At 38.1% G+C, this 23,598-nt stretch overlaps 1 pseudogene; it reads right to left on the reverse strand.

The window, feature by feature from the left end:
* Window positions 1–8,646: 8,646 nt before the first annotated feature.
* LOC118534193 (elongation factor 1-alpha 1 pseudogene) lies at window positions 8,647–10,024 on the reverse strand (annotated as a pseudogene).
* Between the last annotated feature and the right edge of the window lie 13,574 nt (window positions 10,025–23,598).

A 23,598-nucleotide genomic window follows, 5' to 3' on the forward strand; every position in this document is an offset into this window, starting at 1 on the left:
TTGTCCTAGCTCTTCTATTTCCTGCAGCCTCTTAAAGATCTTTTTTAATATCCTTACTCTCAAATCCATCAATTTCCGTGTTATAAGGAGAAAAGGCCTTTGCAATTATTCTATGTAATACTTTCCTGACTTCTTTTTAAAGGACCTCATCCTGTATTCCTCTTTCTGCTTAATTTAATCTATTCTTTTGGAAAGTTAGCCTTTTCTGTTTAGCCCCATTTAATAGTTAAATTTATTATTTACATTTCTGTTTGCATATTCTGGACCTTTTACTTTTCTCCTAAATTCTTTAAAAACCAAGTACTCTACTCCTCAAAAATATGAGCATATTGTGTCCATTTCCAGATTTTTTCCCCTGATTTTGATCAGTTGTTTATGGTGAGTTAACAACTTTGTACTTTTAGCTGTTTAATTTCTAACTTTCAAATAGTTCCATAAAAAAGAGAAAAAAAAATACACAACAAAACCCAAAAGTTCTTTGAATATCTGCTCTTTTTTTTTTACACATAATCTTGATCTGATTGTCCATTTTTATCTTTTAGGATCAGTGCTAATCCAGTCTTCCTGACCACTCTAGGAGGTTTCTAGAAATTTCTTGGTCTTACTTCTCTCATTTGTGCTTTGGGTGTTCAAGAGTTTGTTTAAAGGATTCTCAGGTTGATTTCTATTTCTTTAGCAATCATGTCTGTTGATTGGATCTCCAAAATTTCTATTTTTAGCTGTAGCAGTTAAGATAGGTCTGGTTGCTTTATTAGCCATGATGCTGCATAACAAACCATGTTGAAATGCAATAGTTTCTTAAACAAGCATTTATTTTTCTCAGTCATGTGCTTATAGGTCAGTGGGGACATTTCTGCGCTAGGCTGAGTGTTGGCTGATCTTGGTCCCAGCCTTTGGAATTGGCTCTGAGTCTGCTCCACATCTTCTCATTGTTCTTGAACTGACAGTTGCTGGTCATGTTCTTCTCATGGAGAGGCACCAAAGACCCATGCAAGTCTGTTTAAAGTCTCTGCTCATGTCCCCTCCCTCTCACTTTGCACTAGCCAAAGCAAGCAGAGGTATACTGCTTCCTCTGCTACACTGCACAGGAGGGAGTGAAGAATTAAGAACAAGCATGCAGTCTGCCACAGCTGTATATAGTCTGCTCCTTTGGATACCCTATCATTATGCACCCCCTTCTTCCTCTTTAAGCAGAAAAACCCTGATGTCTCCCCTGTAGACACTGCATCCTACTCAGAGTTCAATCTCTCTGGATGGCGTACAGTCTCTTCTATCAGATTTTGATTTGGTGCCTCTTGGTTCAGTTAACTAGATACTTTTATTAATGTAAAGATAGGAAAAACCTCTCTGGGACACAACAGTCATCAAAAAAATTTGCTGAACAAAAATGCTGTAGGCTCCCTGCCCTGGCTTTGGAGTGAGCTCTTCAGTTTGTCCATCTGGTAGCTCCAGATTTTGCTCTTCAGTAAGAACTCCCTTGTCCATTTTCCTTGGTGGTCCCTGGCTTTGCCCTCTGAAAGAGTTTTCCTTCTCCATTATCCTGTGACCACATCTAAGGTGGACATGCAGTAGCACATCTTTCCTAAGGATCACACATTTAGAGCAAATCAGTTCCTGTTAGTATGGTTTCAGAATCCAGTGGATTCTTTTTGGACAGTAAGTTACTCTCAAAAATGTGGTAGTCTTGCAGCATTACTGGCTTTTGGTGATTTCCAAGTGTGCATAAACACAGTCAAAGTTCTTGGATAAATGGAATTTTTAAGCTCAAGGACACTAGTCTTTTTATTTATAGACCTCTGTGCTCTGCCCATCCAAATAATTCTCAGCTTGTTGTCTGCTGCACTGATGACATCTGAAATAATGTACTATCTTTGCCAGCAGGCTAACCACTTGTGAATGGTGGGGCACAAGTCATATTTATTGCCAAGATTAGAATTTGCAGATACTTCTTTTAACTGCTTCAATTTAAGATATGAACAGTTGGTCTTTTCTACCCTGAAAGTTTTCAAATTATCTGTCTCTCAATCATCTGAGGTTGCAGGTTATAGGCAAACAGTTCCTTTAATCTTAGAGAAGAAGTACTTCCTCTTTCAACTCTCAAACTGGCCAGCTGGTTACACCTTAAATTCATCATTCTTTTAGGATTTTGCTGACAACCCATGCCAACATTTTGCACATATTTTGCCATTTTCCCTAATACCGTATTATAGCCTTTGTGAGCATATGGTTGGCTTTCCAGTATGTGGCAGGTGGTGATTTGACTAAATATTTTATTGGTATATAATAATAGTCTTGAGATTTTCAGTTTTCATTATCTGCATAACTAATGTGTACCTACCTAGTTCTGCCTCCAATCTCGTACCACATCTTAGCTTTTGTTACTTGAAGCACCTCCCTTCTGGGTACTACATCAGGTGGACTAAGTGTTAAATCCATATAACTGAGAAAAGAAATACTATTGGAAATGATAGTGGCTTAATTGAGATAGAAGTGTATTTCTCTCTCATGTGAAAGAGAATTTTGAAGATAAGTCATCCAAGGCCACTCTACTGGCATCAGGATGTTATTAGAAAGCAGTCTATCTTCTTTCTACTTCTCCACTTTGAGCATAAGGCTTCCTTCTCTGAGGTTACCTCATAGTATAAAATGGCTGCTGTACCTCCATTCATCACTTTGTGATAGCAGAAGTGGTGGGGAAGGATAAAAAAGTATCTCTTTTCTCTTGAATCAGTGGGCTCTCTTTCTTTAAGCAGTCTTCCCAGAAGGCCACTGCAAAATCATAAGCTTACATCTCATTGTCTAGGACTTAGACATATAATTTCATCTTGCTACAAGGGATGATGGGAAATGCAGTAATTTATTTGTTAACTGAATACAACTGGGATTTGGCTATTAAGGAAGAAGAGACTTATAGGTATCAGGATTCTGCAATTAGTAGTCTCTACCAGAGCCTCTGCCTTGAGACTTTTAATTTGTTAAACACATGTTCAGTTAAGCTTTGACATCTTGAAAGGACAGAAAATATTTTCTCTTCTTTATCATCCTCATATCATAATTTAAGTCATCCCTATTATAAAAGCAATTTACTCATCCTTCATATACATATGCCACATTTCCAACCTTTGTAGAAATTAATTTGTCATTACTCTAGCCTTATTTAAAAAGACAGAATATTTTACTTTATATAGTGTAACAGTAATTCTTTTACATAGATCTTTTCAACCTGACTGGTCCATTTCCTTTTCTTTTAAGTACATTTCAGACTGCTACTATGTTTACCTAAATAGATTTGTTTTCTTCTAATTGGAAATGATCTTAGTGATTATCTATTTAACTTGCTCATTTTGTAGATGAGGATGTTGAGACCTAGAAAAAGTACCTTAGGCCACTCATGTTACACAGCAAGGAATTAACAGACAATCTTTATGCCTATATCCTTGGATTTGTTTGCAATTAAATATGTTCATGTATTACTTTTTCTTTTCCCCAAATTTCCTTCTACTTTTTTTAGTTATTGAGTTAAAGTCTACTTCCAACCATTCTTATTATATGCAGGAGATAAGTCATGACCCAAAATAATATTTCCTTTTCAAATTTCCATGAGGATGAAACATAGTATATTCATAAATCTGATATTTCCTCTCACTGAGGAAATCACACATACGATCATATATCTTCCACTTCAAATCTCATATATCTTTGAACATTTACATTTGTGTGACTGGCTACCCTTCTCCTATTATGATTTTTTTCCCCTTTTGGCCAGTGTAAAGAGCCCTGAACCAAGTTCCTATCTATGTGAAAGTAAGTTCTCCTTTAGGTCCTTCTTCTAAAATGATTCTATTACCCACCCACTCCATTCATTCTATTTGTTGATTAAGTTAACAATATTTACAGAGTACCTTTACATGCGAGGCTCCAAGAAATCTATGACTTAAGCTGGAAGCATGCAGAACAAATAACATGAAAACATATATTTTGCTTGATCCCAGGAAATCTCCTTTCAACTCCCAGATCTCTTTCCCTACTGTGATTTTCTTCCTACCACTTCTCTTTATCGCCAGAACACAGCATGTAGTAAGCAGCCATACATGTTTTTTGCATTATGTTGAACCTCAGACTCTGCTATGGCAACAACCCTTTCTGCTTTCTTCTTTATGCTCTAACATCTCATTTGCAGCAGATAAACAACTTGTAGTGGTTGCTTGTCTGGGAGACTGGAAGTTTGGTTTTGGTGCTTCACAGGGCGAATTCAGGACTTAGCATGTATGTGCACACTTCCAGGTTATGCTTTTGGTACTGTTGCTATTGCAGTGTTCATTTTTTTTTCATATTAAATTTCACTTGACCTTGCTCACACCATACTGCCATCTTTTTATCCATCTCTTGGAAGGTAGGCTTGACCTTGAGCCACCTGTGCCCTTTTCACTTTCCTAATTCTTTTCCCTTTCCAAGCTCCACCCATTTACCCAGGTAGCTTCATGAATTCCTTTCAAACTGCACTATTGCTTTCTACAATACTGATTATCATGAATATTGAGCCTAACAAAGTGGCTAGCACTCAACAAATGAAAATCGTTTTTCTTATCTTTATTAAATGATCTTCACCATAAGTCTGTATGGTGGATTTGACTGGCCTAGGATGAACTAACCACAGCATAAGATATTGACATGGTAGGGGCGCCTGCGTGGCTCAGTTGGTTAAGCGTTGGCTTTGGCTCAGGTCATGATCCCAGGGTCCTGGGATCGAGCCCCACATTGAGCCCCACATCGGGCTCTCTGATCCAGGGAAAGCCTGTTTCTCCTTCTCCCACTATCCCTTGTGTTCCTGCTCTCGCTATCTTTCTGTCAAATAAATAAAAATTAAAAAAAAAAAGATATTGACATGGTAGTTAAATACTATCCTGCAAATTATTACCACATTTGCAATAAGACGCATCTGAGTTTAAGGCTTGGCTCTACCAGTCACCATTATGTGAAACTGGCAAGTTACGTGAACCCTTTGGAGCTCAGTTTCTTTCGGGTGTGAATTAGGGAATATAATACCTACCTCATTGGGATGATGTAACATTAAATTGGAATAAACATATCCTACTTGCCTGGTGCATGGCAGAAGTGCCAGAAAAGTCTGTCCTTTTTTATATGGAGCTTATTGGATGCTAAACCAGTGGCATTTATCAGATACTCCTCTTAGAGTTTTTATATGTATCTTCTTTTTTCTTTTCCATATCCATTTATAAAAGTCTTACTAATTATCTTTCATTGATATTCTTAAGAGTTTATAAGTGGAAGAATGTTCTTTCTCATTTTTCAAAAAAAGACATCAAGGAAGGAGAAAATTAACAGTTTGAGTGAGAAAACAACTTTTAGCCTGCATTCAACCTATTGCTGAGTATACTTGTTTCCCTGAAAGTTGAGGTAAAATATGCTGCTTCCTGGCAGTAAGGAATTGATTTGGTTTGGTTCTGAATAAACTTTGAGGGGGAAAAAGCCATATTTCTTCAGCATTTTCTCATCTAATCTATATAAAATGGAAACTGATTTAGGTTAAAGCTCTTCTGGAACTGGTCTTGTAAACTTAGCTCTAATAAACTAAATGTCAATGTGATAAAAAAAAAAAAAGTCCTTACTAAAGAAAAAATATCTGCTTCCTTCCAATTCTGGAAAAAAAAATATGCTTTGCTGCAGCTCTGAGAGGTTCTTTTTGGTATACTACTGTGGTTCATTCATTTACTTTTTGTTTAGCATGAGCTTCCAGGGAGAATTTGGGCAAAGTAGCCACAGTAGTTCTTTCAGTAGATGATGGTAATGAAGCGCAAGAAATATTTGTGTTCATGTCATTTCTTGATGAGCCCTTTTCCTCCAATGACCCAGATTGCACAACTGTGAGGAAGAAGGGCTCCTGCTCATCATACTCACAGGTGATGGAAATCTAGGATCTAAGTTTGACAAAGGGACAATCATGTGCTAATTCCAACAAAAGGACATTTTACAGAGAATACTGCAACATAACTTAAATAAAGGTAAAAAATGGGCTCTAGTGGAACAGGGTTGTAAAGATGTGTCTTAGTAGTAGCAACCTCTGGGAAAACAAAAAAACAAAACACTCTTTTTATTTTGCAGTACTTCAGTTCCCGCCTCAAGCCCTTCCATTGATTAGCACAGCTGCTGACCTGCTCCCTAACTGCGACTGGCCTTTTTGTTCTCCATTTTGCGCTCACTGTCCCCTTCCATCTTACTCAACTTCTTTTGGTTCCTGGAGTATTTCCTGTGCTCTGATTTGACTGGGGCATTCACATGTTATTTCCTCCTCCTGAAGCCTTCTTCATTCTCTTTTTTTGCATGGATAACTCTTATTTACCATCAAAGTCTCAGATTAAATGCCTGAGAAAACTACTAAGCTTCCACACCCACACTGGGTTAAGTGCTTACAGAGTATCCCCAACTTCAGCTATTTTATAACCAGGACCTGCTACATCATTTACAGGTCCCATGGCAAAATGAAAATGGAGGGTCCTACTGGCAGCAGGGGAACTCAATCTCCCCTTCTCATGGGCTGTCATCTCTCTCTACACATGTCGGACAATTACTCCCAAACAATGCAATCTCCACCCTGGGATATACTTGATGGAGGGTGGATGTGAAGTACCCAACAAATCACCAGCTAAACTTACTATGGCTCTGCCAACCAGGGCAGGGATGCATGCTGCTTACACATACACATAATGCCCTCCCCTCCCCAAAGATGCCTTGAGGTGAGCATCTGTCTCTGACTTTCTTTTTGCTCAAACATGGGCAAGCCCTGGATGTAATAGCAGAACACATGCTTTCATTGGCCACTAAGACCTGTTTCCCCATTGGTGATCAGCAGTGATTGGGGTGCCAAAGGGAAGAAAGCTGGGATCTAAGAACCCTCCTGATGAAGGGGGTGAGCAGTGAGAGGCCAGACTGCATGAGCTGATACAACCTCCATTGTTCTACTGGATTTTATTTATAAATTATAACACAAATTCAAAAATAAAAGTATTAAACATTTCAAGACAGCCACTTCAGAGTTTAAACTTCAAGAAGTTGGCCCTTCTGGGCATACAGCCCAGTGTGACTGTTCTAGCTGTGTGCCTGTAAAACTGGCTCTGTTTAGGGGCGCCTGGGTGGCTCAGTCGTTAAGCGTCTGCCTTCGGCTCAGGTCATGATCCCAGGGTCCTGGGATCGAGCCCCGCATGGGCTCCCTGCTCCACCGGGAAGCCTGCTTCTCCCTCTCCCACTCCCCCTGCTTGTGTTCCCTCTCTCGCTGTCTCTGTCAAGTAAATAAATAAAATCTTTAAAAAAAAAAAAAAAATTGGCTCTGTTTATAACTGGTCACACTTCGTTTTTATTTTTTTATTTTTTTATTATTATTTTTTTTTTTAAAGATTTTTATTTATTTATTTGACAGAGAGAGACAGCAAGAGAGAGAACACAAGCAGGGGGAGGGGCAGAAGGAGAAGCAGGCTCCCCGCTGAACAGGGAGCCCGATGCGGGGCTCGATCCCAGGACCCTGGGATCATGACCTGAAGTGAAGGCAGACGCTTAACCAACTGAGCCACCTAGGCGCCCCACACTTCGTTTTTATTGCCATTAAATTGTATCCCCTCCACTAGACATTTATAATATGGTCCCAATGTATTTCGTAGGATTAATTTCTTACTACTTCTGCTTTATATGGAAGCATACTTGTCCTTCCAGTTCCACGTTAAATAGCTGACGACCCGTCACTTCTCTTGTGAAATCTCTTTAGGCTCCAGCATCAGTTTTGGAGGGCAATGTCTCTGCGTACTCTGCATATCAAGAGTCCTTTGTTATGCCGTGGCATTTGACTGAATAAATGGTCAATCAAGTTGAACTGTGGCCTCTTTTATTCCAGAAACTGAGTTCCCATTATTAGATATCAACCTTTTTGATGCTGCTTAACATTGTTAAATTCAATTAATATTGAGTTTACCAGTTTAACATGCTATAGATGAAGGGTTTTTATGTACCAAGGTCTATGTATGTTTCCTCAGGTAAACAAACAAATATGATTATCAATACTCTTCCCTCCCTCCCTACACACATAGAGAAGTGCATAACCTAATAGGAGAAATAGAAAAGTAAATATAAAGTCAAATTCAATACTTTAAGTACTGTACTAGACACAAGAAAAAAGGTGTCTTTGATAGCATATTTATAGAGTTAGGAAAATCATAATGATGAGGAGACTAGGAACTGAAAACTATTGAGTGTTTTGGAAAGAATTAGTTTCTAGAAATAGAAAAGTCTATAGAGTAACTTGAAAGTCATTCAGCTGAAGGATTTTTTTCCTCATTAGATATTTGTTTTAACGAGTCTCAAAATTTTGTGACAGATTTTTGGTCAAGTTGTTTCCATTAAAAAGTACTGATTTTAAAAACTAATAACTTAAAACTGCCACACACACACACACACACACACACACACACACAAATGGTCCACAGAACATTCTCCTTTCCTTCTGAAAGTTTTACAATGCATTGTTATCATTAACCAGTCTTCTACTATTAAACTTAAATGGTCAATTGACACAAACAGTTTTGAGACTGTTTTTCCACCACTGAATAAGACTGGGGTGGCAGGTACTGGGGATAATATTCATTTAGCCTTCCGAGCTTTCTGGGCAGACTCGGTGACCTTGCCAGCTCCAGCTGCTTTTTTGTCCACTGCTTTGATGACACCCACAGCAGCCATCTGTCTCATGTCACAAACAGCAAAACAGCTCAGAGGAGGATAATCAGAGAAGCTCTCAACACACATAGGCTTGCCAGGAACCATATTGATGGCAGCATCACCAGATTTCAAGAACTTGGGACCATCTTCCAGCTTTTTTCCAGAACGACAATCTAGCCCTTCAGCTCAACAAACTTGCAAGCAATGTGAGCTGTGTGGCCATCCAGCACAGGTGCATATCAGGCACTGATGTGGCCTGGATGGTTCAGGTTAATCACCTGAGCCGAAGCCAGCTGCTTCCATGGGTGGGTCATTTTTACGGTCATCAGTCACATCACCACAATGAACATCTTTGACAGATACATTCTTGACACTGAAGCCCACACTGTCCCCAGGAAGAGCCTCACTCAAAGCTTCCTGGTGCATTTCAACAGACTTCACTTCAGTTGTAACATTGACTGGAGCAAAGGTGACCACCATGCCAGGTTTAAGAACACCAGTCTCCACTCGGCCCACAGGCACAGTACCAATACCACCAATTTTGTAGACATCCTGGAGAGGCAGATGCAAAGGCTTGCCAGTTGGACAAGTTGGTGGCAGAATGCAATCCAGAGCTTCAAACAGTGTGGTTCCACTGGCATTCCCATCTTTACGGGTGACTTTCCATCCCTTGAACCAAGGCATATTAGCACTTGGCTCCAGCATGTTGTCACCATCCCAACCAGAAATTGGCACAAATGCTACTGTGTAGGGGTTGTAGCCAATTTTCTTAATGTAGGTGCTGACTTCCTTAACGATTTCCTCGTATCTCTTCTGGCTGTAGGGTGGCTCAGGGGAATCCATTTTGTTAACACCAACAATTAGTTGTTTTACACCCACTGTGTAAGCCAGAAGGGCTTGCTCACGGGTCTGTCCATTCTTGGAGTTACCTGCTTCAAATTCACCAACACCAGCAGCAACAATTGGGAAATCACAGTCAGCCTGAGATGTGCCTGGAATCATGTTTTTGATAAAGTCTCTGTGTCCTGAGGCTTCAGTGATGGTCACATAATACTTCCTGGTCTCAAATTTCCATAGGAAGATATCAATGTCACGTGATACCATGCTCATGTTCAACTTTCAGGTTTATCCAAGACCCAGGCTGAAGGAGCCCTTTCCCATCTCAGCAGCCTCCTTCTCAAATTTTTCAATAGTTTTGTATCTATCCCACACATTTGTAAATCAGATAACCAGTAGTGGTAGACTTGTACGAATCTGTGTGTCCAATGATGACAATGTTGATATGAGTCTTTTCCTTTCCCATTTTGGTTTAGGTTTAGCAGTGGTTTTCACAATACCTGTGTTCTGGCGGCAAACCCATTGTGAAAAAAAAAAAAAAAAAGCCAGCTGAAGAATTTAACTTATTTTGCACATTTTTAGAGGATAGAAATAGAGAAATAATAAATGGAGGTTATGAAGAGGTGGATTTTGGATCAAGGCAAAGACCTTTCTTAAAAATGAGAGTATTGAACAATGGAATGGATTTCCTCAGAAGGTGAGGATTTCCTCATTGCTAGAGTTACACAAATAGATGTGGAATGGCCAGCATCCCTTGTTGACTCTGTAAAGTAGAATGAAATGAGAAGATTTATGATGAAATGATTTGGTGTAGCAGATAGTGGCACAAAATATCCCAAAGTCAGAACTTTAGTCCTGGCACTTCATTTTCCTGATCACATGACATACATGCTGACCTCTTTGACTTCATTTCCTCATCTGAAAAATGGAGACAAGTAGGGGCGCCTGGGTGGCTCAGTCGTTAAGCGTCTGCCTTCGGCTCAGGTCATGATTCCAGGGTCCTGGGATCGAGCCCCGCATCGGGCTCCCTGCTCCGCGGGAAGCCTGCTTCTCCCTCTCCCACTCCCCTTGCTTGTGTTCCTTCTTTCGCTGTGTCTCCCTCTGTCAAATAAATAAATAAAATCTTTAAAAAAAAAAAAAAAAAAAATGGAGACAAGAGAACAAGAGAATCTGCTCCAAATGGTTGCTGTGAGCATTGAACGGGATCAAGTAGTTGAAGGCAATTTTCGAGTGCTATGAAATAGGAATTACTATTATTTATGTTGTTCATAAGAAAAATAATAATAGTCATGTGCATTATTTAAGTCTCTATGGTCCTAGAAGATAGACAGAATAATTATCTTCTTACACATAAGAAAAGTATCGGATTACAAGTGATCTTCCCATAGAGATACAGCTGGTCAATGAGTGGAAGAACTGGGAGTCAAGACTTCTCCCATAGAGCTAGGAATGATTTCGCCTGTAGCACACCACCTTTATGATGAAGGGATCTGTGACATTTTATAGTTCCCAAAGTACCTTAGACTGAAGTCACTCAAGTAATAATAGACTGTGTTTACACATCATTCTTCAGGTGATATGCTTATGTGATTTTTCACTCAGGGTACCAGGATAAAAATAACACATGTTGGCTAGATCTACCCTTTCTTTAGTAAACAGCACCTTTCTTTAATAAATGTTGATAGAACCTTTGTCAAATAGGAGCTTTAAAAAAGACGCACCAAGGGATTACTCAAGATGAACAGAATACCTACTATGGAATACCACACATATACATGAAATTATAAATGATATGCCCAACAGCTACTATTACTTTTAATGTTAATTACTATCCGCATTATTCTGGTGACTGACTGGACCATATTTCTGTTCTTGTCCTTTTCATCCACTGTCTTTCTCTGCATGTTCTCTTATTTAAATGTTCTAGTTCTTGATCCCACGGTGGGACAGGATGAACCAATCATTTCTTTGTGACAAGGGAGATATACTCTCTACAGGATGTTCTCAGTAATGGTTCAGTGTTCAGTTACATAAATGCAGATGGTTTCTGCCTAAACTATTCACAACTTAGAAACTATTTCGATGTCTATTCCTAATTGCTGAAACATAAATGTTTCAAGGAAGGAAATTTAGGAGATGTGACTATCTTTGTTCTCTATAAAAACCCGATATTCCTTGTGAAAATTTTCTGGGGCTTAGATGGCAGAAATTTTTATGGTTTTCCTTGCATTTAAGGGTAGAAAATGAATATCTTCTAGTCTGAGTGTTACTTTGTACCCCCTCTGCTATTACTTAAATTTTCTTTCTTCTGTCTTTTCCCATTTTTGCCATCAAAAGTTCCCCCCACATCCCCACCCATTTATAAAATTTAGGATTAAAAGCTATTTTGCTGTAACAAAGTGTTTTCTCCACAGGAGCTTGTTGTTTAACTGTTTGAAGACCACCACACTTCAGTTGCTCTTTGATACATTTAATCTCCTAACTATACACCAGAAAAGTTGAGAGAACGTGGTTACACAGCAGCCTTTGATTTTCTTTTCCTGTTAAAAGCTCACAATTCACTAGCTAAGTAGTTTGTGAATATTTTTGTATTCTTTTTATCGGTCAAAATGTACAATTTTAAAGGACCTGTGAATTTTTTAATCACATGGAGTTTTAATGCCAACTCTCTGCACTAGGTAATAGCATAAGAAGAAGGTCAGTCATGAAGCTTTAGCCCCACCAATAATTCAGAATCGCAATAAACTGGAAAATGTCCCTCCCTAGGAAGTCACAGCAGGATCCTTCATCCCTTTTATACCTGTTATATATTTCTGATATTAACATAATGGAGTTTATAAATCCATTGAAAAGGAAACATTCATAGACTTCCTAGCAGTAAATCTAGTCATTGCCTTTGACTTCAGAATGGAAAAGAGGAAAATTCAAAATTCTTCTATTTTGAGAGGAATAACAATGGCACCAATCCCAGGGCCAGTTCGCTTTTCTTCTCTAAAAGCCTCTGACTGGCAGGAAAAGGCCCACCTTCCTCTACGCGGCAGTGCTGTGCTCGTGCCACGGTGTGTACTTTCATGCTCAGGGGCCATTTCAAGTACTATCCACTTATATTCCATTACAATCGATTGAATATTATACATCAAAAAGTAGAGAGAAAATGTTAAAGATTTTATGAATGCAAGCTAAATGATTAGAGCTCACAAAAGCTTTGAATTTTGAAACTTGGCTTCTATCTTGTCCTGACATAAGCATCTTTGATCTTCTCTTCACCCAGGTTTTTAGATGATTTTTATGTGGTCTTATAATTGTTCTATTATTTTAGGAGAATTAGTCATGTAGACGTCTTTTTTTAAAAATTTTTTCTATAGAGGTTATTTTTAAAAGGAAGTTTCCATTCCATTACAAATCAGGGGATTTCTCAAACCAGATGGAATTAGCGTTTACTCTTCTGTGTGTTGTAAGAAAGAAAAGATGGAAGAGTTAGTTAGGTTCTAATCTTAGCTCTTCCATAAAATAATGTTGTGACCCTGGGCAAATCATTCATCAGATCCACTTTAATTTTCCTCTTCCTACGATGGGCTACTTGTCACTTTTTTTTTTTTTTTCAGGATTAAAAGAGTTAATTTTGAAGAGACTTGAAAATTATCTTACAAATGTGAGGTGTTATTAATGTAAAAATCCAAGTTTTGAGGTTAGGTTTATAATAAACATTCTTTAATAAATAAGAAGAAACTGCACAAAGGACAGTCAGCCTCCCTTCAGATTGTATTGTTTTCCTATTAATAGCCACCCTTGATTGTGCCTTCATGTGCAGTGGCAAGTTGCCAAGGCTTTGCAAACTTTTCCTGTGGGGAACCCCTTAAGCGTAATCTCTCAGAATAGAGACAGGATTAGGAAACACCTGGAACTCTTGGTTTCTGCATGTGGGCCAACCACTGGAAAGTCTCCAAATAATGGAATTTTCACTATTTTTATGGTTCTACAACCATTGATTTACTATTTGCTCTGTTGGATAAATGATTTTTGAGCACTTTCTCTGTGATAGACACTGTTCTACACATAGAGATACAGTGGCAAACAAGAGACCATGTCCTTCTACTTTGAAAAGGAAGCAGACTCTAAGGGAAATTTTGGTGAAGCAAGTAGCAATTTTCCAGTAAGTCAGAGGTAGGCTCTCTTTGTGATGCAGAAAAATTTACCTTCACCTCCTTTTTTCTTTCTTTCCAGGTGTACACCTGAGCAAGGGTTTTCATTCTATTCCTGCTTTTCATTTTTCCTGACTTGAGTAATGCAGTCAGTCCCTAGCCGTGGCACTCCTTGTCACATCCATGTTGATTTCTACCATGTTCTGTCATTTGTCTCTTTTGGTCTTTTGATCAGTGTGTGTAAAGCAATTTTTTCCTAAAGTATTTGCCATGAAAACAAACCTCATTTGAAGGCTCTGAGAAGTCCTACAGTAAAGAACTATCTTTAACATAATTTAACAAAGAGTTTTCCAAACTTATTTTGACCACAAATTGTGTCTCACCCCAACTCTCCCCTAATACTATCCCTTAGTGCTTATTATCTGAGTATCACAGGCTAGGAACTGCTGCATTAAGCAATCTTCAAAACCCCTACTAACCTCTTTCCCATAACTCTCTCTCAAAGGCAAGGTCTTGATAAAAAAGTTGAAACAAGAACATTTTTTCCCTTAGCAATATGTTTCCAAATTAAATATATATATATATATATTTAATAGCTATATATATATATAGCAAATATATAGCTATTAGATGATTTGTTCTAATTACTGAAAGATAAATACAAAGCATCTGTTTTAAAGATTAGCATATTTATTCAAAATAAATTGAGAATAGAATTAAACAGATCAGCACACTGTAGTATTAGAAAATGTTGATGGCCTGAAAGAAAAAAAAAGGTTAATTGTATGAGGAAGGTGCTAAAATGATAACAGCTATTGAATTATGTAGGTAGGGGAATCTAGTAATATTTCTAAAACTTTTGAAGATATCACCTTGACATAAAACACCACTATTTAACACATAAGCTAAGGCTTTTGTGGAAAATTAAAACATGAGTTGAGGTCTGGAGTTCATGGGTTTATTCCATTCTTTCCCTTTTTTTTAACTTTGTTGAGAAATAATTGACAAATATAATTGTATATATTTTATGTGTGTTCAATGTGATGATTTGATATACATATACACTGTGGAATGATTACCAAGATCAAGCTAATCAGCATAATCACCTCCTCACATAGTTCTCTCTCTTTTTTGTGTACAAGTGACAGTGCTTAAGATCTATTCTCAGCCATTTTTCAAGTGTACAATATCATGCTATTAACTATAGTCACCATGTTGTACACTAGGTCTTCAGAATTTATTCTTATAACTGAAAATTTGTACCCTTTGACTTACAGCTCCCCATTTGTCCCTCCCCCTAGCCCCTGGCAACCACCATTGTATTCTCTTTCTATAAAATCAGCATTTTGTTTGTTCATTTTTTGTATGTTTTTGGTTTTGTTTTTTAGATTCCACCACCACAGAAGTGATAGCATATAGTATTTGTCTTTCTCTGGCTTATTTCACTTAATATAATGCCCTCAAGATTTATCCATGTCATCACAATGGCTGGATTTCTTTCTTTCTCAGGGATGAATAATACTTCAGTGTATATACACCACATTTTCTTTATTCATCTCTTGAAGGACATTTCTTTTGCATTCATCTGTTTTTTATTCTTATTTTATTCTTGCTTTAATTAAAAATCTTATAAAAATGTCCTGATTGGAATGCCAATTCAGTAGGTTTTCTTGACAGTATTGTGAACAGATTTTATTCAAGTCTTTTCTGGCATGTGGTTGTGTTACATAGCTGCTTGCAAGGATCTAAGGAATGATGAAGTCTTATTTCTCAATTATAGATGAGGATGTCTTTTGCAAGGACTGGCATCTATGTCCTTGTTTTCCCCTTCCTGTTCCTTAACTCTGCTGATCCTCCAAGTTCTGCCATATTTTGGATCTTCTCTCTTTTCATTCTAGACATTCTCTCTGGGGCAATCCAGCTTTCATGGCTTCATATTATATTTGTATGTATTTGACTCTGAAGAGATATATCTTTAAGCAAAATGTTTCCCCTAAGCTCAAGGTCTAAACATATCCTCCTGCGGATGGCCCTTCCCTGTGCCACAATCCACTCATTTACAACATATTGAAACTGAACCCTTTATTTTTTACCTTAACCCACCCTGATACCAAGCACATAATGTAGAACATGCTTTATTTGCATTTCACTTCTATCTTTTGCAGATGTCTATCCTAGCATCTATAGTATTTTACTCTTTTCTGTTCAATGAGAGTCTTCCCTTATTATATTCTAACCTTCTCAAGAGCAGCAGTTAAAGATATATTTTTATTCTCTTTTATCCTTATGTAAATATTTCATCCTCAGCATATAGCATAAAGTCTGGCATATAGAAAGTTCTCGATGTCTATTTGCATTGAGTGGATCAGTCCAAGGAAAGAGACAAAACCAGGTGATGGGCTCTAGGGAAAGTGTGGCACTGTGGTTTAGGAAGATACATTATCCTGAGAAGATAAATCTCTAACTGTGGGGTGAGTTCCAGGGGAAAAAACATAAGATCCCAGTTATACTATAAAAGTGGGTGAGAGTGAGGTTGACTTCCCATTACTGAACCTGAGAGTCAGGCTTCTGTAGTCGAAGAGCCAGAAGGTTTTGCTTCTACTGCCTTGGCAACTAATAGAGTGTATTAATGTTGTGTGTTGCCTTTCTCTCTTCCAAGTTGTAACTGCATGGAGGGCAGAACCCTACCACAATCATTTTTGTGTCTGTGGTCCTTAGCTTAATGCCTAGAATACAGTAAACACTCAGCAAATACTGTTAGATAAATAAATGGCATGGTTAGTAAAACTGTTTGAGTTTTACTCTTATGATATATAACTTAGAAAAAGTAATAACTACTTTAGTGGTTATTTTAATAATTAAATGGGAAACTGTAAGTAAAGCAGCACTCACAATGATTGGATGGAAAGTGCTATAAAAATACATCACTCTCCTTAATGTTTACTACTCTAAGACCAGAATTGTTTCCAAGGTTTGGAGGAAAAAAAGGGAGAAAGAAATGATAACGTGTTTTGCGGGCCTACCAAATGTCTGTGCTTTCAGATATTTCAGATACTCTTCTGTGAAGGAAGTAGACCATTTTCCAAGTAAGAAAATGGATGCCTCATGAAATTAAGTGCTCAGCCCAAACCAAACAGTTAAAAGGAGCAGTGATGGGATTGAAAACTACAGCTTCTGAGTCTGACTCATGAGCTCTTTTCACTGTAAGGAATAGGAATTAAATTTCCTCAGTAGCAGTGGGTAGGTGGGGTCAGACACGGGGAATCATACAGGAGGTTAATGTTTGGCCTCATATAAGATAAACTGATCATGTTAATTGTGCAGGGAGACTGGTACAGCCACAACCAAGACTTTTCAAAGAAACTAATATTAATTAATACTTAGCCAATGTTCTCTTCACCAATCACAACTTATCTTTGAATATCTCTGTATTCCCAAGAACTTCTCTGAGCTTTAAAAATACATCTTTCTAATATTAATCACTGGAAGAAAGGGGTGGTATTGTGAAGAAGCAGTGTCAATATGTAAAATCTCTTCTCGGGGCGCCTGGGTGGCTCAGTCGTTAAGCGTCTGCCTTCGGCCCAGGTCATGATCCCAGGGTCCTGGGATCGAGCCCCGCGTCGGGCTCCCCGCTCCGCGGGAAACCTGCTTCTCCCTCTCCCACTCCCCCTGCTTGTGTTCCCTCTCTCGCTGTGTCTCTCTCTGTCAAATAAATAAAATCTTTAAAAAAAATAAAAAAAAAAAAAAATAATAAAATAAAATAAAATCTCTTCTCTTGGGATCTTTGTATAATGACTAGCATATTTTTCCCAATTTAAGGAGCTTTTCCATTCTATTTCCTTGTATGGGAAGACTCCAGTTTTGTGGATGATGATAAATGGATCCTTAATCACTCCCATTCTTACTCCTGTCTTCTCTCCTCCATCTCAGACTTGCTTTCAGGTCTTTTAAGTTTTTCTTCTTGACTTCATTTTTCTACATTAACAGATTTGGCAGAGCAGCTTGGAAAACCTCTGGGAGCAGAAAACCACATATTTAAATGTTTACTGCAGCTGGGGAATTATAGTTACATCTACTCTAACAGATGACAGGGATGCCATATTTAAATGTCTGAAGGGTAGCTTACAGGGGTTTTAATGCATCGTCTTTCTTAGGTCCAAAAGACTCAAATCTATCTAATGTCCTAGGTTAAATTGCAGAATGGACTAGTCCTGTTAGCCTATGAAATAGAGTCATATTTGTTATTTTACAGTCTACATGCTCATACAGTCACACATGAGGTTTTCCTGAATGATTTTATGAATAATAATTTAGCCATGCATTATGCAGACCCAGGAAACAATCTCTTCCTTACTGATTCTTAGAGGAGACTTAGGTTCTCATGTGGTAAAAACTGCCTCATATGTCTTTGGAATAATGAAATATAAGGATTTTTTTCTCCAGATAATTAAAACCTTAAATGAAACATATATCATCTTCTTATAGGATTAAATTAATAATGAAAGTATTAAATTCTCTAGAAATGCTTATTATGGTATATGTTCTTTATTATTTTAATGTAGTTTGAAAATAAGAAGCGGTCTTGGGCATCATAAATGTAAAATTATATTAACTATGCAATCAATAAGAAATTACCAACAGACGCAAAAATAGTATTGAATGTATGACATAATATAGACAAAGTCTCCACTGTATTTAAAAATGGAAGCAAGTATTCTTATTGCTGGGTTTAAAGAGAACACAACAAACTATAAGCTCCATGAAAGCAAAATCAATTTTTCATTAACTCCTTCAGTTTATAGTCCTATAGTCACTTGCAGTTTTGGGTAGTACTTAAGAGCCCCAGGTTCTAGAGCTCAAGTGTCAGATTAAAAACAGGGTCTTCGACTTAACAGCATGATGGCCTTCAACAAGTCACTTCAGCTTCATGTGCCTTGGTTTCCTTGTCAGCAGTAGTGGGAGACTAATACCTACTTCATATGCACATTGAAGGAGGTAATAGGCTAAGAGTGCTTACAGTAGTGCTCAGCACATGTAAGACCTATATAAGTGTTTGCTATTATTATTGGTGTTTTTATTGTCATTATTAAAATTATCACTAGCATTATTGACGTAATGTCTTACAGTTAACTGATGATGAGGAATAAATTAATGAATGTACCCTAAACTACATTTTTTCCCTTTTTGTCACAAAACAAACAAAAACTTCCACTGCAAGGTTGAATGCATGTTAGTTGCTAGTCAGGCCTTAAACAAGAGAGCACACAAACACACACACACATTGTGAAGAGTTCTATGAAGGAAAAGAATAGGATAAAATGATAAAGACTAAAATGGGGTGGGTGAGAAACTGATTTACATGGGATTGCCAAGAACAACCCCTCTGGGGAATTGGCATTTAAGATGGCACATGGAGGATGAGAAGAAGCCTAAATGTGAAGAGTTGAGGGGAGAAGCTTCCAGGTGGAGGAAAGAGCACGTATGAAGAATGGCAAGCAAGTCTGCTGGAGCCAGCCACAAGGTAAGAATGAGGTCAGGAGGGCTGGATCCCTCAGGAGCTTGGAGGTGAACTAAGAACAGTGGATTTTATTAAAAGTGCAGTAGGAGACTTCTGAAGGGTTATGAGCCAGAGAGTGACATCCTCAGGGTTTAAAATGTAAAAGCTCATTATAGATGCTTCCTAAATAACAAAATGGAGAGGGTAAGCATGGCAGAGACAATTTAGTTAACTACTGCCATATTCTAATCCCGAGAAAATAGTGTATACACTAGAGTGGTAACAGCAAACAATGGGGGAGAAAAAGTGAATATGTGATGCACATAGGAGGCAATAGTGACTTACGACTGAAGTTTTCATATAGGGATCGAAGGAAAATAAGTCAAGAAGGACTCCTATGTTTTTGATAGTTCCCCCTAAATGAGAAAGCTGAGTGAGTAAAGGTTGTTGGGGTTGTTTGAGTTTGGTTTTATTCAAGTTAAAACCACAGGAGCTGTCAAGAAAGCAGTCTGATAGAAAAGTCTGGTGCTCAAAAATAAGAATCTTAGCTATTTGGGGAATTGTAAGCAAATAGATGGTATTTAAAGCTGTGATGCTGGATGAGCTCAGTTAGAGACAGGTGTAACTAGAGAAGAGTTCAGTGAGGGAGACGCTCTGGGACGTGAAGTTGGACTCAATGATGCTATGGAAAGAGAATGAGAAGGGCTGATCACAGAGTAGGGGGGTGGAATCTAGGAGGGTGAAGTCATGGGATCCATGTGATATTTCATGAAAGACTGAATACTCCTGAATGACCTGAATGCTACTGAGAAATCTAGTAAGATGAGAATTGAAAAATACTCTTTAGATTTGTGATGTGGAGGTCATTTGTGATTTAGGCAAAAATAATTTTATTAGAGTAGTGTGAGAAGATGCCTGATTGAATGGCTTCACCTTGACTGGTAAGAGAGAACTGGAGACATTGGTTATAGACAACATTTGTATTCATGGAAATCAGTCTTCCTTGTTTTGGGGAGAAAATGTTTAATCGTAATGTGATTAAAATCATGCTGAAGAAAGCAGCCCTTATTAAACTATACACTCCTCTGATAAGTGTTCTAAATTTTTTTTTTTTTTCCATTAGGGACCTCTTCTCTCCTGTTGTCTCACATTCCTCCTCCAACAAAAAAGATATATATCAGAATTGCCATATGGTGAGAAGGAGCAGGCAGATAGAAAGATGTTTATAAAAACAAAATAAAACCCTGGAGAGACAATGTAAGCCAAAAGAAACGGGGCAGATGGATAAGCTTACCCAGAAGAATTAGCCCTTAGCTTCTGCACAATCAATAAATGTTGACTGGCTATTGACAAGAAAGGGGACAAGAGAGCAAGAGAAGCACATTGGGGGGAAAGGCATTTCTTTGTAACAGCTGCCGTTGCCACCACCAAGCAGCTGTTCAGGTCCACAGCTCACAACTTTTTGCTCTCCTCACAACTCTCCTCCGAGGCCCAAACTCACACCCTGATACTGCAGTCTTAGAAGAGATGTCATGTGTGATTTATAATGTATTGAGCCAGAAATTGTTAAATCACTGAGCAGGCCAGGAGAAAACTGTGTCTATGCAGTGAGTGGATGGAGTTTACACTCCACGTTCTCTACACCCTGAGCTTTGGTGATCCTCAAAGCCAAGTGATAATATGCAGTCAAGCGGAGTCATAGCCTTTCCAGCTATCAAGAGGAAGCCGTATTTTAGAGATGTAGGAAGGGAAAAGTCTCTCATTTTCTCAGTAGGATTAGGTTTAGGATGGTTAAGAGGAGGTTAGGTTTAGATTCTTGTACCCTAAATTCACCCATTCGTGTCTACTGGGAATACTATTCTTGTAATATGCAGAGTCCAAGAGTGTTGTACTAGAGCAATTCAATGCCCCAGATGAAGAAGTTCCTCTATTGCCTGTTACATGGTTCACATGATAATTTTTCTCCTCACCCACAAGGAGCTGAAATATCAAACAAATGCCCTTTATTTTAAAAATAAAAATGCTAATTTGTTAATTACTGAAGGATGTCCTAAACAGGGGCAAGAATATTTCCATCACTATAAAAGGGTATTTTTATATTGAATATCCAATCAACTGCATTAGTAACCAGGTATCTGCTTGGTAAATATGGATGTGGTGGGATGCTCATGTCTGGCTGTAGGAAAGAATGAGTGGCTACTCAATCCCACAATAGAGTACACCTCTATAGACATAACAATGCCTGTCCTTTGGATAGGGTTGTTGATTTTAATACCAGAGAAAAAAATGACAACACTAAATATTTTGCTATTTTTTTCATGCAATACTAAAATATCACTAGCAATATTGGTACTTTTGTAACAAACAGGTTAACGACTTACACATTTAAAAAAAAGTGAAAGTAACTATGTATTACATTTCCACACAAACACTTCACCACATCAATCTAGTATTATTTGGTGGAGGAGGGGCAAAGGGGGATGGCAGAAGGTCAATGGCTTGTAGGAGGTGACTGGGAAAGAGAGGATGAGAGAGGTTGGCTGAGGATATCAGAGTGGGGAACAGGTAATTAGAAAGCAGAGAAGGACAAGGATGAGAACATAGAAGAGAGAGTCAACAGAAGTGAACAAGACCGCTGATGAATATCCGAGACAACAGTATTACACATACAAAAATACTACCAGTTCGATTTTTGAAAGCAGCACAGAATATCAGAAGGTCACTATTATATTTAATAAAGAAGTCAGGAGAAATACTGGTGAACATTTGCCTTTTGCTTTCCTTTCTTTAAGACTTATACAAGACCACCCGGAAAACTCCTTTTTATTCATAGTCTATAATTACTAGGTTTCATCTTTACTTATTGCTTCTGACAAATAAAAACATACGTTAACGTGCTCTAGTCTAAATACTAGTGTTCAGCACTAATGATTTAATTACCATGGCATGCAATCTATGTACACATTTATTCTATTCATTTCCTGCATTAAGTAAATCTTCCATGACCCAGACTTATTTGGAAAGTGACAGTAAAATGCAAGAAACTAATCCAAAACATTGACTGTTTCATCTGGGAGAATCGGACCATGCAGAGAACAAAAGCTGAGAGACACGGGATTAATTCGCTCCTTGTATGTTTATTGAGCACTATACTAAACAAGAGGAAAATGCATATAAATTTTGCCATCAAGGAACTTACCGATTACTAGGAGGTGGGGAGGAGTGACCATAATAAACAATTAAATCAGGTGTGACTGGTGTTAGAAAAAGGTGAGATAAGGTGCTATGGAAGGGATTTTATTCCAGAGTAAAGGGTGAGAAGAAGGGAGAAGTGACAGAAATGGCAAAAGGAACCAGTTCTAAGCTGAAGTTTGGACAAGGTGGAGGTGTATTAATATTCTAGGCAGAGATCCATGAACAATGGCCTGAAGTTGAAGAGAACAAGACAGGTTCAGGGAGTGAGATTAGTTGTTCATGTGGCAAGGTCAGACATGGAATCTGTATTGGGGGAAACAGTGAGGGATGCATGGGAAGGAAAGCAGGAGCAAGACCATTAAAGGCCTGCTTTTGCTATTTGGACTTTAACTGAAAAACCATGCAGAATACTGGAAAAAAATTAAGACAGGAGGGACATTCACATATATGCACTCTAGAAAGAAGCCTCTGGACAATATTAAGGAGAACAGATCAGAGAAAGTAATGTGTTGAAAAATGGTGTGTTCCAGGGTAGTTTAATGAAACATTAGAGGATGCATGTGTATTGATTAGATACCTGTGTATTGAGCAGGGTAATGGGCCATGGGTGTTAAGCTAAAACAACGAAGAAGAGAACAGAGTGACTGAACGATGAGAAGAGAATCAGGGATCCAATCATGTATCCATGAGTTCAAAAACAAATGTTGTAGAATAAGGGAAGAGATGTGTGTGTCATGGGGAAAGATGACCTAGTTATGGGAAGAGTGAAGTAGGATCAAGGTGAGAAGGTGAACGGGAAAACCTGTGAAAACTGAGAATATGAGAGAATTTATCTGCTTTAGAATAGAGATCTCAAAAGAACAGCATACTGATGTGAGGTTCGAAGAGAGGAAGCTCAGAGTAGTATGAGTGTTATGCTCATGGATGAGGACCAATGGCCGGAAGAGTTTGATTCTGGCTATGACAAAAGATGACAGGGATGTGAAGCACCTTGGGTTCTCTAGTAACTCTTACATGGTCACGCAGATGGTGAACAAAAGCGCTGGTTGTAAATCTTTGCTTTCTTTATTGTCAGTGCTGGTCTATTTACAGGTTTGTCCTTATAAGACATATATATATATATATAAAATTTAGTTTCAGGATTTATCATAATAAGGCAAACACATATCCTTTGAAAAAGATAAATGTGAAACTAGTGAAAAAATT

This window comes from Halichoerus grypus, chromosome 5 (genome assembly GCF_964656455.1).
Source record: "Halichoerus grypus chromosome 5, mHalGry1.hap1.1, whole genome shotgun sequence".
NCBI classification, from domain to species: Eukaryota; Metazoa; Chordata; class Mammalia; order Carnivora; family Phocidae; genus Halichoerus; species Halichoerus grypus.